This window comes from Prionailurus viverrinus, chromosome B2 (genome assembly GCF_022837055.1).
Source record: "Prionailurus viverrinus isolate Anna chromosome B2, UM_Priviv_1.0, whole genome shotgun sequence".
NCBI classification, from domain to species: Eukaryota; Metazoa; Chordata; class Mammalia; order Carnivora; family Felidae; genus Prionailurus; species Prionailurus viverrinus.
In genome coordinates this window covers 151,103,407-151,117,701 of record NC_062565.1, presented here as the reverse complement: position 1 = coordinate 151,117,701, position 14,295 = coordinate 151,103,407, and positions in this window count along the sequence as shown.

Below are 14,295 nucleotides of genomic sequence, written 5' to 3'. Positions count from 1 at the left end.
CGTACGTGTCACTTAGTGTGTAGAAAGTTAAGACCTAAACGACGTTGAGTTCCCACTGTTTAGGATACGCTCGCCTTCAGTGCGGGGGACGGTCATCTGTGGGCATTCAGTAATCTTGTGCTCACACTTGCCATCAGAGACATCAGAGACTCAAAGAGCTCATGTTTGAGGCCTAAGACGTTTTCACTTAAAATTCACTCACCCTTTTGTGTTTGTCGTCATGACACTTTGGCATGGTCACTGGGCGACTTTTATCTTCCACATTGGCGTTGCCCTCCAGTGTGGGACAGGCTGTCTTTCTGTGCCCGCCCCCCTTTGCAGCCTGTCAGGAGGGGACAGGGCAGGGCAGCCAGGGGTGCACCCCCGCCCCTGGGCAGGGCTCGGGGGCGGCTGGGGACCCGGTTGTCCCAGGGGCCTGGGCGACAGAGACCCCTGCCTGGTGTCGGATTCACAGAGCAGCGCGCCCTGCTATGAGCTCAGACCCCTAGATGTCGGACACCCTCCAGGGCGAGTTTAGAGAGAGCCTCTGTCATCATCGATGCTCCGTGTTTCATACAAGAACGTCCCTCCCCACAGTGGTCGCCTGTAAGGTCCCCACCTGTAAGTGCCTGGCGGTGCCCCTGAGGGACATGCCCTGCCGTGCTGGGGAGACCCTTCTCTGCGTCGCACCGGCTCCCCTCCCTCCACCCCCGACCACTCAGGCCTCCCAGGGCGCTCTGGGCTGGCATGGGGCTTGGGTCGCAGCCCAGACACGCCGGGACACTTCTAGAGAAGCATGGACAGAGTGCTGTCGGCACCCACGGGGCCGCCTGGGGAGGAGCACAGGACGGGAGGTGCGGCGATGATTTCCAGCCTCGGGGACACTTGGCTTAAACAGACCCTGGAAAATGAGAGCTTGTGGGCAACACAACCAGCAAGTGCCTGTGCTGTGTTTCGGGGCCGTGTCTGTGCTCTTTCCCAAGACCCAACCCTCTCGGGGCAGACGTCAGGAAAGAATCGAGTCCACGGTGCTCAGTGGTGCTGGTCCTGCCCAAACGGGAACTGGACAGACCAGGGGTCCCAGAGACGCCTTTAGGTAAACGCCTGACGAGGTGGGGCTGGTTTCGGTCTGTGGGGGCTGCCGTGACGTCTGCCGTCCCTTCTCCGCCGGCTCAGGGTGTGCGTCAGGAACGCCTACAACCCACCAATGAAGAATTAACAAAATAACGTTCTGGAGGATTTTTCTGGAACCAGAGCTCAGGTGCCCTTCGGGGGACCCAGATCCTTACTGATCCTACAAGTTCTGGTTGGGTTAAGGGTTGTGTTATGTGTTCAGCCAGGATCCAGGCTGAGTGTGAACCAGGAGCCTGGGGGTGCTGGAGTCGCTCACACAGTGTGACGTTTCATCCTGGGCTGTATATCCTGCTCGCCTGCCATAGAGGACGTGTGTGGTCAGACGGCCCCACATCCCTCCTTCAGGAAACCGGTCCTCCCCTCCCCTCCCCTCCCCTCCCCTGCCCAGGGCTGCGCCCTGGTGTAGCCTCCAGGATGGCCGGCCGGCACCCGCCCTGGCGCTCAGCTCGCAGGCTCCATCACAGTGGCCACAGCAGTGTGACCCGGGCTCGGGCTGCCAGGAACCCCCCACCGAACTGTGCTGATGGCTTGAGTGAACTTGCTGGCAGAACTCAGGGTCTCTCGGACAGACATTTTCAGGATAAAGAAGAGAAACTTCTTTCCCTCGGGTCACTAATCTGGAATCATGTACACCAGAGTCATTAGTGACGTGGAAGGAAACTGAAGAATGAAGCCAAGCAGAGACTATATGAGAGAGGAATGGAGTGTGGGAAGGAAGCAGGGAGGAGGGAGACCAGGGAGGAGGGAGGAGGGGGAGGAGGGGAAAGGGAGGAGGAGGGAGGAGGAAGAAGGGGAGGAGGGGGGAAGGAGAGGAGGAGGGGAGAGGAATAGAGGAGGAAATGGGAGGAGGGGAGGAGTGGGGAAAGGAGGGAGGGAGGAGGGGAGGGGGAAGGAGGAAAGGAAGGGAGGAGGAGGGAGGGAGGAGGAGGAGAGGGAAGGGGGTGGAGGAGGGGGAGGGGGAGGAGGGGATAAAGGGAAGGCGGAGGGGAAGGGGGGAGGAGGAGGGGGAAAGGGGGAGGAGGAAGGAGGGGTAGGAGGAAATAGGAGGAGGGGAGGAGGGGGAAAGAGAGGAGGAGGGGAGAGGAGTGAAGGAGGAAATGGGAGGAGGGGAGGAGTGGGGGAAGGAGGGGAGGGGGGAAGGAGGGGAGGGGGGAAGGAGGGGAGGGGGAAGGAGGAAAGGAAGGGAGGAGAAGGGAGGGAGGAGGAGGAGAGGGAAGGGGGAGGAGGAGGGGGAGGGGGAGGAGGGGATAAAGGGAAGGCGGAGGGGAAGGGGGGAGGAGGAGGAGGGGGAAAGGGGGAGGAGGAAGGAGGGGTAGGAGGAAATGGGAGGAGGGGAGGAGGGGGAAAGAGAGGAGGAGGGGAGAGGAGTGAAGGAGGAAATGGGAGGAGGGGAGGAGTGGGGGAAGGAGGGGAGGGGGGAAGGAGGGGAGGGGGAAGGAGGAAAGGAAGGGAAGAGAAGGGAGGGAGGAGGAGGAGAGGGAAGGGGGAGGAGGAGGGGGAGGGGGAAGAGGGGATAAAGGGAAGGCGGAGGGGAAGGGGGGAGGAGGAGGAGGGGAAAGGGGGAGGAGGAAGGAGGGGGAAATGGGAGGAGGGGAGGAGGGGGAAGGAGGGGAGGAAGGAGAGGAAGGGGGAGGAGGAGGGGGAAGTGAGGAGGAGGAGGAAGAAGGGGGAAGAGGAAGAGGGGGGAGGAGGAAGGGGGGAGGAGGAGGGGAAGGGGAGGAGGATGAAGGGGAAGGGGGAACACTAGCAGAATGTTAACTTACAGACTGCCTTTGGCCGCCTCTGCGGCCGTGTGTCTGTCTGCATGTAAAGCTTCCTGTCTGTGTCCCTGAGAAGTGGGCTGGGAGTGTGGGGTCTAGACGGCTCCAGGGAGTCCTTGGGTGTGGACAGACCAGGCCAGAGAGACCTGAGAAAGAGCAGGCTGAGGAGCTGGATTCTTTCCTCAAGCTTAGGGGATAAAGACAAACACTAAGAAATACTTGAATTACGAGTATGTGAACAAAAAGAAACATCCAGAATAATTGTTCCAAAGACAACTGAAGCTCATCTGTCTTAGTCTTCGGTCGTACGGAGATGAGTCAGCCTGGCTTGAAGCACAGGGTTGGGCGGATGTCTTAGTCCAGGTTCCCTACAGAAGTAGAGGAACAGCAATCCCATCAAAACAACACCAGAATTCTTCACAGAGCTAGAACAACAATCCCAAAATTTGTATGGAACCAGAAAAGACCCAGAAGGGCCAAAGCAATCTTGAAAAAGGAGACCAAAGCAGGAGGCATCGCAAGCCCAGACTTCAAGCTATACGACAAAGCTGTAATCGTCAAGACAGTATGGTACTGGCACAAGAACAGACACTCAGACCAATGGAACAGAATACAGAACCCAGAAATGGAACCACAAATGTATGGCCAACTCATCTTGGACAAAAGAGGGAAGAATATCCAATGGAAAAAAGACAGTCTCTTCAGCAAATGGTGCTGGGAAAACTGGACAGAGACCTGCAGAAGAATGAACCTGGACCACTTTCTTACACCAGACACAAAAAGAAACTCAACATGGATGAAAGACCTAAATGTAAGACAGGAAGCCATCAAAATCCTTGAGGAGAAAGCAGGCAAAAACCTCTCTGATCTTGGCCACAGCAACTTCTTACTCAACACGTCTCCAGAGGCAAGGGAAACAAAAGCAGAAATGAACTATTGGACCTCATCAAAATTAAGAAAACAATCAGCAAAACTAAAAGGCAACCGACAGAATGGGAGAAGATATTTGCAGATGACATATCAGATGAAGGGTTAGTATCCAAAATCTACAAAGAACTTATCAAACTCCAAACCCAAAAAACAAATAATCCAGTAAAGAAATGGGCAAAAGACATGAATAGACACTTCTCCAAAGAAGACATCTAGATGGCCAAACGACACATGAGAAAACACTCAACATCACTCATCGTCCGGGAAATACAAATCAAACCCCCAACCAGATACCACCTCACACCTGTCAGAATGGCTAACAACTCAGGCAACAACAGACGTTGACGAGGATGTAGAGAATCATCCTCTGACGAGGATGACGAGGATCTCTTTTGCACTGTTGGTGGGAATGCAAGCTGGTGCAGCCACTCTGGAAAACAGTATGGAGGTTCCTCAAAAAATTAAAAATAGAACTACCCTATGACCCAGCAATGGCACTACTAGGCATTTCTCCACCGGATACAGGTGTGCCATTTCAAAGGGGCACACGCACCCCAGTGTTTATAGCAGCACTTTTGACAATAGCCAAAGTATGGAAAGAGCTCAAATGTCCATCGATGGATGAATAGATAAAGAAGGTGTGGTATATATATACAATGGAGTATTACTCAGCAATCAAAAAGAATGAAATCTTGCCATTTGCAACTACATGGATGGAACCGGAGGGTATTATGCTCAGCGAAATTGGTCAGAGAAAGACAAATACCATGTGACGTCACTCATGTGAGGCTTTTAAGAGACAAAACAGATGAACATAAGGGAAGGGAAGGAAAAATAATATAAAAACAGGGAGGGGAAAGGAAGAGACTCTTAAGTATGGAGAACAAACTGAGGGTTACGGGAGGGGTGGTGGGAGAGGGGATGGGCTAAATGGGGAAGGGGCATTAAGGAACCTACTCCTGAAATGGTTGTTGCACCATATGCGACCTAACCTGGATGTGAATTAAGAATAAAGATATAAATTAATTAATCATTTTAAAAAAATAAAAATAAATTTAAAAAGTAACAACAGAAGTAGAGCCACTAGGATGGGCGGATAGAGGACTGACAGGGAGCTGGACGTTGAGAATGGATTATAAGGAATCAGCCCACGTAATTAGGGAGCCTGGTAAGTCCGGCGTCTACAGTGCGATCCGTCAGGCGGAGACCCCGGAAGGCCAACGACACAGGGGCCATCTGAAGACCGGGAAGCCAAGACGCAAGAGAGCAGATGGTAGGGGTCCGGTCTGTGGCTGGTCTGCTGGAGACCTTCCTCTTGCTCAGGGAGGCTGGTCTTCTGTTTTATTCAGGCCCTAACAGACTGGGTGACGCTCGCCCACGGGACAAAGGGCAACCTGCTTCGTCAGAGTCTACCCACTCAGAGATGTCGCTCTCAGGCAGAGACACGCCCAAGTGGAACACAACATTCGCCATCTCGGTCCACCCTTACCACCCTGGCCCCGAAACACACCCCCTCAAACCAAACCCAATCTCCGAAGAGTGCCAAGGCTCTAATCCCGCCTGACACGATCCCGGCCAACCTAACAGAGCTGCCCTGCGTGCAACCAAAAATGCACCGACCTTTACCCCAGATGGGTGTGTCACATCATCGGTTGGTGTTTACTCCTCCCTTGAAACCCTGGGGCTGAAATACTGACATGAAGTTAATACACCAACTAAGAGAGGGAAGAGAACAAGGATCTTTTATAACTATGCTTGTTTACCTATTTTTGTAAAATATAAAGCATAGGTTTGTTTCACAGGTTACACACACAGCCCCAAGCATATCCATGAAAAACTCAGGAGCACCACACGTCCAGCCCTTGTCCCCGTACCTGGTATTTAGAGCGCCCTTCGTCCACCACACGTTCTGAGCTCTCTTCGCTTCAGCACTTCGGTCGGTCACGGTTCTCTGCCTGGTGGGGTGACCCAAACCTTCGTTCCCAAAGGGTCTGGGCCATTGGTGGTCCTGCGTGGGGTGGGATGTTGTGGTTTTCCACTGACATTCGCACAGACGCTCTGTAGGGATCTCCCGAGCTCCACACGTGATCTCCCTCAGCTCCGTTGTAGAATCACAGTCCAACGTCCCCGCTGCAGTCAGCCCACACCCGCCAACACCGTAACCCCCGGTGCCTGTTGATTCACGGGCATGAGGCCTCCAAAGTGGCTGGGAGGCAGTCTTAGCATCCAGTTCAATGGAACCTTCTGCTTCATCTGGAACGAAGACCTCTTGGCCAGTAGAGCAAAGGTCTGGGAACAGGAAGCAGAAATCTGAGGGATGGGTCACTAAAGGTGATAATGAGTGGTGTCACCCCATGGCCGGACAAACCCCGCCTTCCCCAAGCAAGCTCCAAAAACAAAGGCATAGCATTCAAGAGAAAGGTTATAGTGTATTCCCCTCCCGTGCTTGGGGACACAGAGGCGATGTCACAGATCGCTGGAGAAATTAACTTTGAGCTTCTTCCCGAGAAAGTGAGGAGATTCCACCTTTTAAATACATTTCTAGTTATCTTACGAACCGAGACATTAACGTGTAGCTAAACACTGGAGGCCAGAAGCTGTAACTCATCCTATGCCCTTGGTTTACAGACGGGGAAGCTGGGGATAATTGTCCTGCTCAGCGTTGTGACATGTTGATGTCGGTGCCGGGGCCAGGACTCAGCACCCCTCACCCCCGTCGGAGAGCCCCAGTGAGAACTGCTAAATCGTGACCATTGTGCTTGACACGTGCTCCTTATGAAGAAGATTGAAAAGCCAGTTAAAAATCCACACGCAGCCTCGATTCCCCCTTTTGTGTTTGTCGAGGAAACACGTCGAAGTTATTTTCAAGATGTAACAGCAGCTCCTGAGGTATCGGGACCCTGAACACTCCCTGACCTATATTATTATCTTGGCTGGGGGCTTGCTGCCCCTGGTGTGTTCTCACGTCGGCCCTCAGTGCCCTTCCTGCCCCAAGGGAAGGGAATGTGCTTCCCGAGCGGATGTGGGGAGCCGGTCACCAGGTTGCCAATGGCTGCCCGCGGTGTCACCCGGCCATATGCCTTGTCTCCTCACGGCGGCCGCATCCCCCGGACCCCGGGAGCCAGAGGGTGCTCTCTGATGGGGGACTTGGCTGTCACTCAGACCTGAGTGTGAGAGCACCCTCATTCCCACCGGGACAGAAGCACAGCCGCAGCCCGTAGTAACACGCAGGAAGCCACCATCACGGCACCACGTTCCGGATGCTTCCGTGGGCAACTTCCGTGGCGATGGCAGGAGTAACTGTGAAGATATCAAGACACGGCGAGTTTAAGGACCCTCCAGGATCTCCCCGCTAGACAGTGTTGAGCTAGCGCTCGAGTCCAGTTCTTTCAAACCTCAAAACTCAACGTTTTTATCACTGCCTCTTGCATAATCGCTACCTGAGCAGCCTCTGAGGTCCGAGCCAGGGGATGGCGGCATTGACGTCTTGTGCTTCCCTAAAAAGTCCAAGATGCCAACTTCACGTCTGGGAAGCGCCCCTTTAGATCATAAAGACTAAAACCTGGGTGACATCGCCATCGTTCCCAGAGCCGCCCGCGTTGTGTGGAGTGCAGGGGAGGGGACCCAACACCCATCGTCTGCGTGCACTTCTTTGCTCCACGTCGTCACCAAATGGGAGGAGACAGTGCGGAGGACTCAGTCTTGCTTTGTTCCAGAGAGGATTAAGGTGACCTCAAGTTCAACCGAGTTCCGTAAGTTTGGTACGAGGTGGAAACATTAAATAGTCATGACTATGAAATGTTAAAACGACCAGTAGAAACGATGCGACGGGGTCCACGACTTAAAGGAGAAGGTGCCCCTCTCCTCTTGAAGAGCCAGACTTCGGTGTATTTTCATTTTCATTTCTTTTCTTCCAATTCAGAGTAGAGTTCGGGCAGGGGGAGGGGCTTCAATTTTGCATCATCAAAAAATCACACGCGAGCACTGTGGAAACTGTAGAAGGTGCGTTAAACCCAGAAGGAGGCGACGGGAGGCGAGCGGTGTGGAGGCATCTTAGTGTGGCTGTGCAGACGGCACGTGTGCCTGGCTCTCCAACAGCGGTGTGTGTGTGTTTACAAATGAGGCACCCGATGGTGAAGCCGTTTGAAATTGAGGTTTCCACGTAATAGACGTATCAACAACTCCTTCCCATAAAACACTGGCTTTTGATCTGATAATTTGAAAACAGACTTCCTGGTATGCTAGAAATAAACCCAATACAATTGTTATGTTAAAAAAATTTTTTTTAATGTTTATTCATTTTTTGAGAGAGAGAGACAGAGTGTGAACAGGGGAGGGGCAGAGAGAAAGAGAGAGAGAGAGAGAGGGAGAATTTGAAGCACGCTCCAGGCTCTGAGCTGTCAGCACAGAGACTGATGCGGGGCTTGAACCCACGAGCTGTGAGATCGTGACCTGAGCTGAAGTCGGAGGCTTAACCGACTGAGCCCCCCGGGCGCCCCAAAGCCATAACAATTTTGAAGGTAATAAGAGGAGAAGAATAAATTAAGGTGAGAAAAGGTCATGGTTTTCGCATGCTTCTCAAACCACACTGCCATTCTGGAACCTGTGTTCGAAAGTGTTTACGGGCCTCAATTTCAACACTTTATGACATTTCACAGCAGCCAGGTGCCCTGGAGACAGAAAGGAGGCCGGCATTTCTTCCAACAAAACGTCTTTGCTGGGACACAGCTTTCCTGGGGGCGACTCCGCGGCTGGTCAGGTCAGGAATTCCTGAACGGAACCCTGTGTCCTGGGGACGGTGGGGCCGAGGTCAGGGGTCCAGGAGGTGCAGACGCACTCGGGCGGGAGAAGGCCTGCCTCGCTGGGAGCTGGGGCGCCCTGGGTCCGTGCCCGGCCCTGGGAGAGCGGACCGGGCAGACCCTTCCTCGGTGCCACGTCGGAGACTCGTCGCCTTGGTCCTTCCCGCCGCACCGTGAGCGATGGCAGACGGACTATTGTGTTACCCTCCCCGCTAAATTCGAAAGGTCTGGACGTTACCACGTTCTGGCCATAACACCCAGAGGTACTTGTTTCTAGACTCACACGTCTTTGTCTCTAATACTGAGTGTGCGTTTTCATCCGGACGAGGGGCCAGGGGGTCTTGTCACACGCGGCAGAGAAGGAGCCCCTCCGGGGTCAGCGCGTGGCTATGGCCGGCGGGTCCCCATCACGCTGCCCACCGCTGGCCGCCCACCGGCCTCCCCCCGCCCCCGGCTGGGGTGCTAGAAGGTACTCAGGGGTGTTTGTTCAGTGAAGCTAAAACCCACCGAAGGCTTCAAAAGCCGCCAAGTCCGTTACCGCCCGCGGTTCCTTCCCTCAACCTCCAGCTGTGACCCCACCCACACGCCTTCCTGATCTCTGTCCCTAAGTGCTCCTCATCCGGAAGCCAGCCGGAGCGAGTCCCTGAGAGGTACACAGCACGCGACTGTCTGGCTGGCGTGGGGCCACCGGGGCCTCCGTTCCCAGCCTTCACCCTGCGGGCCTCCGCTCGCCCGGCCTCTGGGCGAGTGAGAGTTGGGGGGATGGCTGTGTTCGCCCATCTCCCCACTTGGGCGAGCTTTGCACGCGGACCGGCACCACAGGGAGGCCGCCCCTTATGGCCGCCGTTTCAACACCAATGCCTCGTGGCTGTCACGGGAAGCAGCTTCCTGACCCCTTCACTGGAGAACCTGACACCCCTTTTGGCTCCCTTTTCTGCTCCAAAAAAAAGCGCAGAAGCAGATACACCTCTGCAGCCGTATGTCGTTGACTTCACCCGTGTAGCCACCGAAGTCATTCACCCTGCAAAGCGCATCACGCAAGTGCTGGCCGAACCTGCTGACCTGAAGCTCCAGGCGGGGAAGGGGACGCGGGCACCTGGACACAGGGAAAGTGGAGGGTGAGGTGGACAGGGGCAGGCCCCTTACCTGCAGAACCGGGCGCCCGGCACGTGCACTGTCCCACAGCGTCAGTGCCACCTTGCGACGGACGCCTCGTGGGCGGAGCCTTCTCCTCAGTCACACACCTGCCCCGCCCAGCACACACCTGGCCCGTGGCCGAGGCTCCGTGGGTGCCTACGGAACAAGTGTATTAATAAAATAGTGAAATTATGCACAAGCATTTGGAGTCATTCAATAAACGATCAGGCGGGCTTAGAGCCTGAGTGGTAACGAGCCAGCATCACTCCACAGAGTGGCATCCGTGACTCCTTTTCTCTGTGTAAACTTACAGCCTGAGGAGAAAACAATTTCCAAATCCTTCTCCGGCGAGTCAATAACCATCCCTCCAACGGTCACCACGGAGGCTCAAAGCTTCCTCTTATCACAGAAGCTATTTCGAAATCAATAAGCTTTGAAGGGAGGGGGAGGGGGCAGGCAGGTGATTCTGACACGAGGTCAGCAGGGCTGGAGAACAACAGACACCCTGCCAGTCGTCACCCACAGACAGACACCGGGTGGCACGTCCCACGGCCCCGGGGCCACTGACGGTCAGCGAGCACAGCCGTCTCTGCTGGTCTCGAGGACTCACTTGGCTCTGTGCCCGCCAGACTTCCCAGTAGGTTTGTTTGAGTTCTTTAGAAAAACAAGCTAATGGTTAGTTCTACCCCCAAACCCCAGGCCTGGGAGGTTTGCTTGTAACAAATAACTACGGGAGGGTTCCAGCCCTTCAACTGTTATTTAGAGGGTTACGACCTGTGCCCGTCTCGAGAATTTGTTTCTATGTGCTGCTCCATTGATGTATTTCCCAAAGACCATCGCATTTTTCAAGTTTTATATTTTTTTTTTAATTTTTTTTTCAACGTTTTTATTTATTTTTATTTTTGGGACAGAGAGAGACAGAGCATGAACGGGGGAGGGGCAGAGAGAGAGGGAGACACAGAATTGGAAACAGGCTCCAGGCTCTGAGCCATCAGCCCAGGGCCCGACGCGGGGCTCGAACTCACGGACCGCGAGATCGTGACCTGGCTGAAGTCGGACGCTTAACCGACTGCGCCACCCAGGCGCCCCTCAAGTTTTATATTTTTAACGTAAACTACACTCCGCGAACTTCATCTGTGACATACGTTGAGGTGATTACGGAACGCAGAAGCACGCCGGCCTCCGAGGGGACAGGGACTTATTTTTCAGCCTGGCGACGGCATCTAGGGCCGTGGGCATCAGGTCCCCACAGGGCTCTGAGGGCACTGACACAGGGTGCATGGACCGCGTGAGCACATCGACGGGGGCAGGGGGAGGCGGTTCTGAATTCTGTCCTCGGCTGTCAGGTTGTGTCCCCAAGAGCATGGTGGGGCCAGCGGATAACAGGGATCTCGTCATCAGCCTTAACGATAATGGTTCCAGCCAGTCCTTTGGCATCACCGAATGCACTGTGACCGCTTTCCAAAATGTCACGCCGGTGGGCAGGCGGTAAACCCAGCACCGATGTGGGTCAGCGTATAGACCCCGGGCCCAGAGTTAACGTCCCGACCTTGCCGAGAAGCGTGCCAGGCAAGAGCCACTTACCTCCTGCCCCGGCCCCTCCGTCTGTCCCTGGGAGACCAGGGTCTCTCCTTCGTCCGGGAGCCATTCGGGTGGATGAAAATAATTGCACTGCTCATCATAAAGCTGACACGGTACGTAAGCGATGCAGGAAAGCCCGGTCAAACAAATGCCAGACAGACAGACTGGTCATGGACCAGTGGGCAGGAAATAGAGACCAGTGTCTCTGGCCCCGTGAACTTGACCTCCGGATGCAGTCGCAGTTCTGACCGCTGTCATAACCGCCATTCGTATTTCGGTCACGTCTTGATAAACGAAGGAGCCGAAAACTGACCTAGGTTGGTACGTGTCCAAGGATCTTTGCTTTCCAGAGCAGCTTTCCAGGGATCGATGATTTCCCAGGAAATCGCTTTCAGTCGAGGGATCGGCCCCTTCAGTGACGTTTCTTTCCCACGAATGAACTACAAAATCTTCCTGTCTGTTAAGAGCTCTCATGGCGCGGAATGCCTTACCCTATCTGCAGTCACTCAGAAACAGCCAGTACCGGCCACGTCCCACACACTCTGCTCACGCCACGGCCGCAGGCTTCTTGGACGTGCAGCCGCCCCACCTTTACCGTGACGTGTAAAGTCCTGCACGTGAACGTCCTTCGTCCCTGCGAACCCGAGTGACGGCGTGCTCCTGCCTGACAGTTCTCAGCTCCCTAGGAGTGATTTTGTTCAGCTGGGAAATAACACAGACTCTGTAGGCGCCTGGCTGTGGGTTCACGCCTTCGTCACCGGGCACTCCCTGACCCTCAGTTTCCTCCTCTGTCCTCACTGGTCCGTGAAGCCTGAACTAGAGGCGGCACGCGACGTGCTGGTCACAGGAGACAAAGGGCTGACTCCAGTCTACCAGGGCATACAGATGGCAACTAAACATTGCCTCGCCGCTGGGGTCGTCTGTTTTCAGCTAGCACACGTGCCCTGTGAATGCGCGTTGAGCACGGGGGCGCGTCCCTGTGACTCTGGGCGCCGAGAGCTGGTGAGCGATATTCTCAGTTCCCGAATCCAGAAGAAGTCCCTGCTCGGCCCTGGTTGCGGGAAAGGCACCGGTCGGGTGTTCAGGCTGCAAACCGTGTCCCCCGCTTCCAAGCGCAGGGGCTCGCATCCCCATAAACTACCCTCCCTGCTTCGCAAACACGCATCGTCGACGAGCTGTTTGTGGCTCATTAGACTCAGTCCGTGGGAGGAGAATAAACACTCCACTTACTTCCAGTTGTGTATCTTTTTAAGAAAAAGCGCTAGGCCTGCCACGTTAGGGGACACTTCCCGTGACACGTGATCCCAAGAGCCGCCTCGAACTTCGCAGAGAAGGCAGCTCTGTCCAGACGTTGTCACGGTGAGTCTGACATCAGCTGCCTCTCGGCTTAGGCTTTTTTGTGTGAACCGGGTTCCCGTTATCTTTTCGTGAGTCACGCGTCTTTGCCCCAAGCCGTGCAGCTTTGAAGGCCCCAAGGGCACTCAGCCCCAGGGCCGGGATTGTTTGAGCTCGGTGGGCGTGTAAGAGGCACGCTTTTGTTCCCAGGCTTGACTGGCTTCTTCCAGCAGCAGAAACCACTTTCGGGCCCCGGGCCGCTGCTCCCATGACGGCCACGCCAAGGGCCTCGGGAACAGAACATCCCAGCCTGTACCAAGGCCGGAGCTCCGGAGACGCTCGTGCCGTCGTGGACCTGGGCTCAGGACAGACACCTGGCTGGACACGGCAAGGGTGGGCCCGTCATCTGGCCCCTGCCTCCTGGGCGAGGCTGTGAGGGAGGTGAACGGGGGGACCTCTTGCTCATTGAGACGCCACCCCAAAACGTCGCCACGGCTGGGCGTATACGCACGGGCTGTCACCATCCTCGTAGCTCAGTCCCGTGAGGAGGTGAGAGGCCTGGGCACCGCGAGACCCCCAGGCCCCAGGAGAGCGGGGTGCGGCGGGGGAGGGTGGCAAGCCCGAAGTCGCCGGCTGGAGGGTCTCTGCAAAACGTGGATCCGCGCCGTGGCCATACGGCACTTGTATTTGCCTGCTGAGAGGCGGGCGCCCCACGACAGCGTTTCAAACATCCAGCGCCGAAAACACAGCCCGTTGCTTACAACATGTCTTCTCCAAAGTCAGAAATGGGGCGGCGGGCTTCTCGGTGAAGACCGTGCCTGCACTCACTTCTGTCCTGAAACTACCTCCGGACCCGGAGCCCTCGTCGCAACCTCGCTCGGCCGAGGGGTGTAAGCTTTGGCCCGAAATCCCCCTCGGGGGACGAAGAAGCACGGGCACCGTAAAGGGGATGCGGTGCGGCCCGCAGGGACAGGAACGGTCAGTGAAACCCGGACAGGGTGGCGGTGAAAGTGTCCCAGGCAGAGGGAGCCACTGTCCCGCCTTCCTCAGGGGCAGGAACGGGGCCCAGCAGGGACGCCTGTGTTAGTCACTGGGGCACGGTGACATGGGCAGAGGCTGGGGAGGCTCCGAGGGGGTGGCCTCCCTCGGCTTCACACGAGCACCTGCGGGCACGGGCGGGCGGGCGGGCGCCGTCTCCGTCCAGGCTTCCGCGGTTTCTGTCCCCTTCATTAGCACCAGCGTCCTTGTCACTCACTTCTACGTGTTCATGCGGATGGAGGGGAAGGCCGGGCAGGGGGAGGTGGAGGGGAAGGCCGGGCAGAGCCTCGAGGAGGCGGCCCCCTGATGGCAGAAACCCTCGGGGAAGCCTCTGTGTTTCACGGGAAGAGAAGACCTTTCCCCCCCCCCTCCTGTCCTCGTCCAAACTGCCCTCTTTCCTTGTTCCCATTTTATGCATCTGTGTCCAGCACTCCGTGTTCTTGGGGATTCCTTCCACCTCCCTGTGGTTTGCAAGTGTTAGCCGGTGCAGGGGACCTCACTGAGGGGTGCACACCAGGGCTCAGGTGGGGGACAGGACAGGACGCGGCCTCTGGCTCCCACGTAGGCAGGGAACAGGAGCTGTGGGCAGAGGCAGGTCTAAC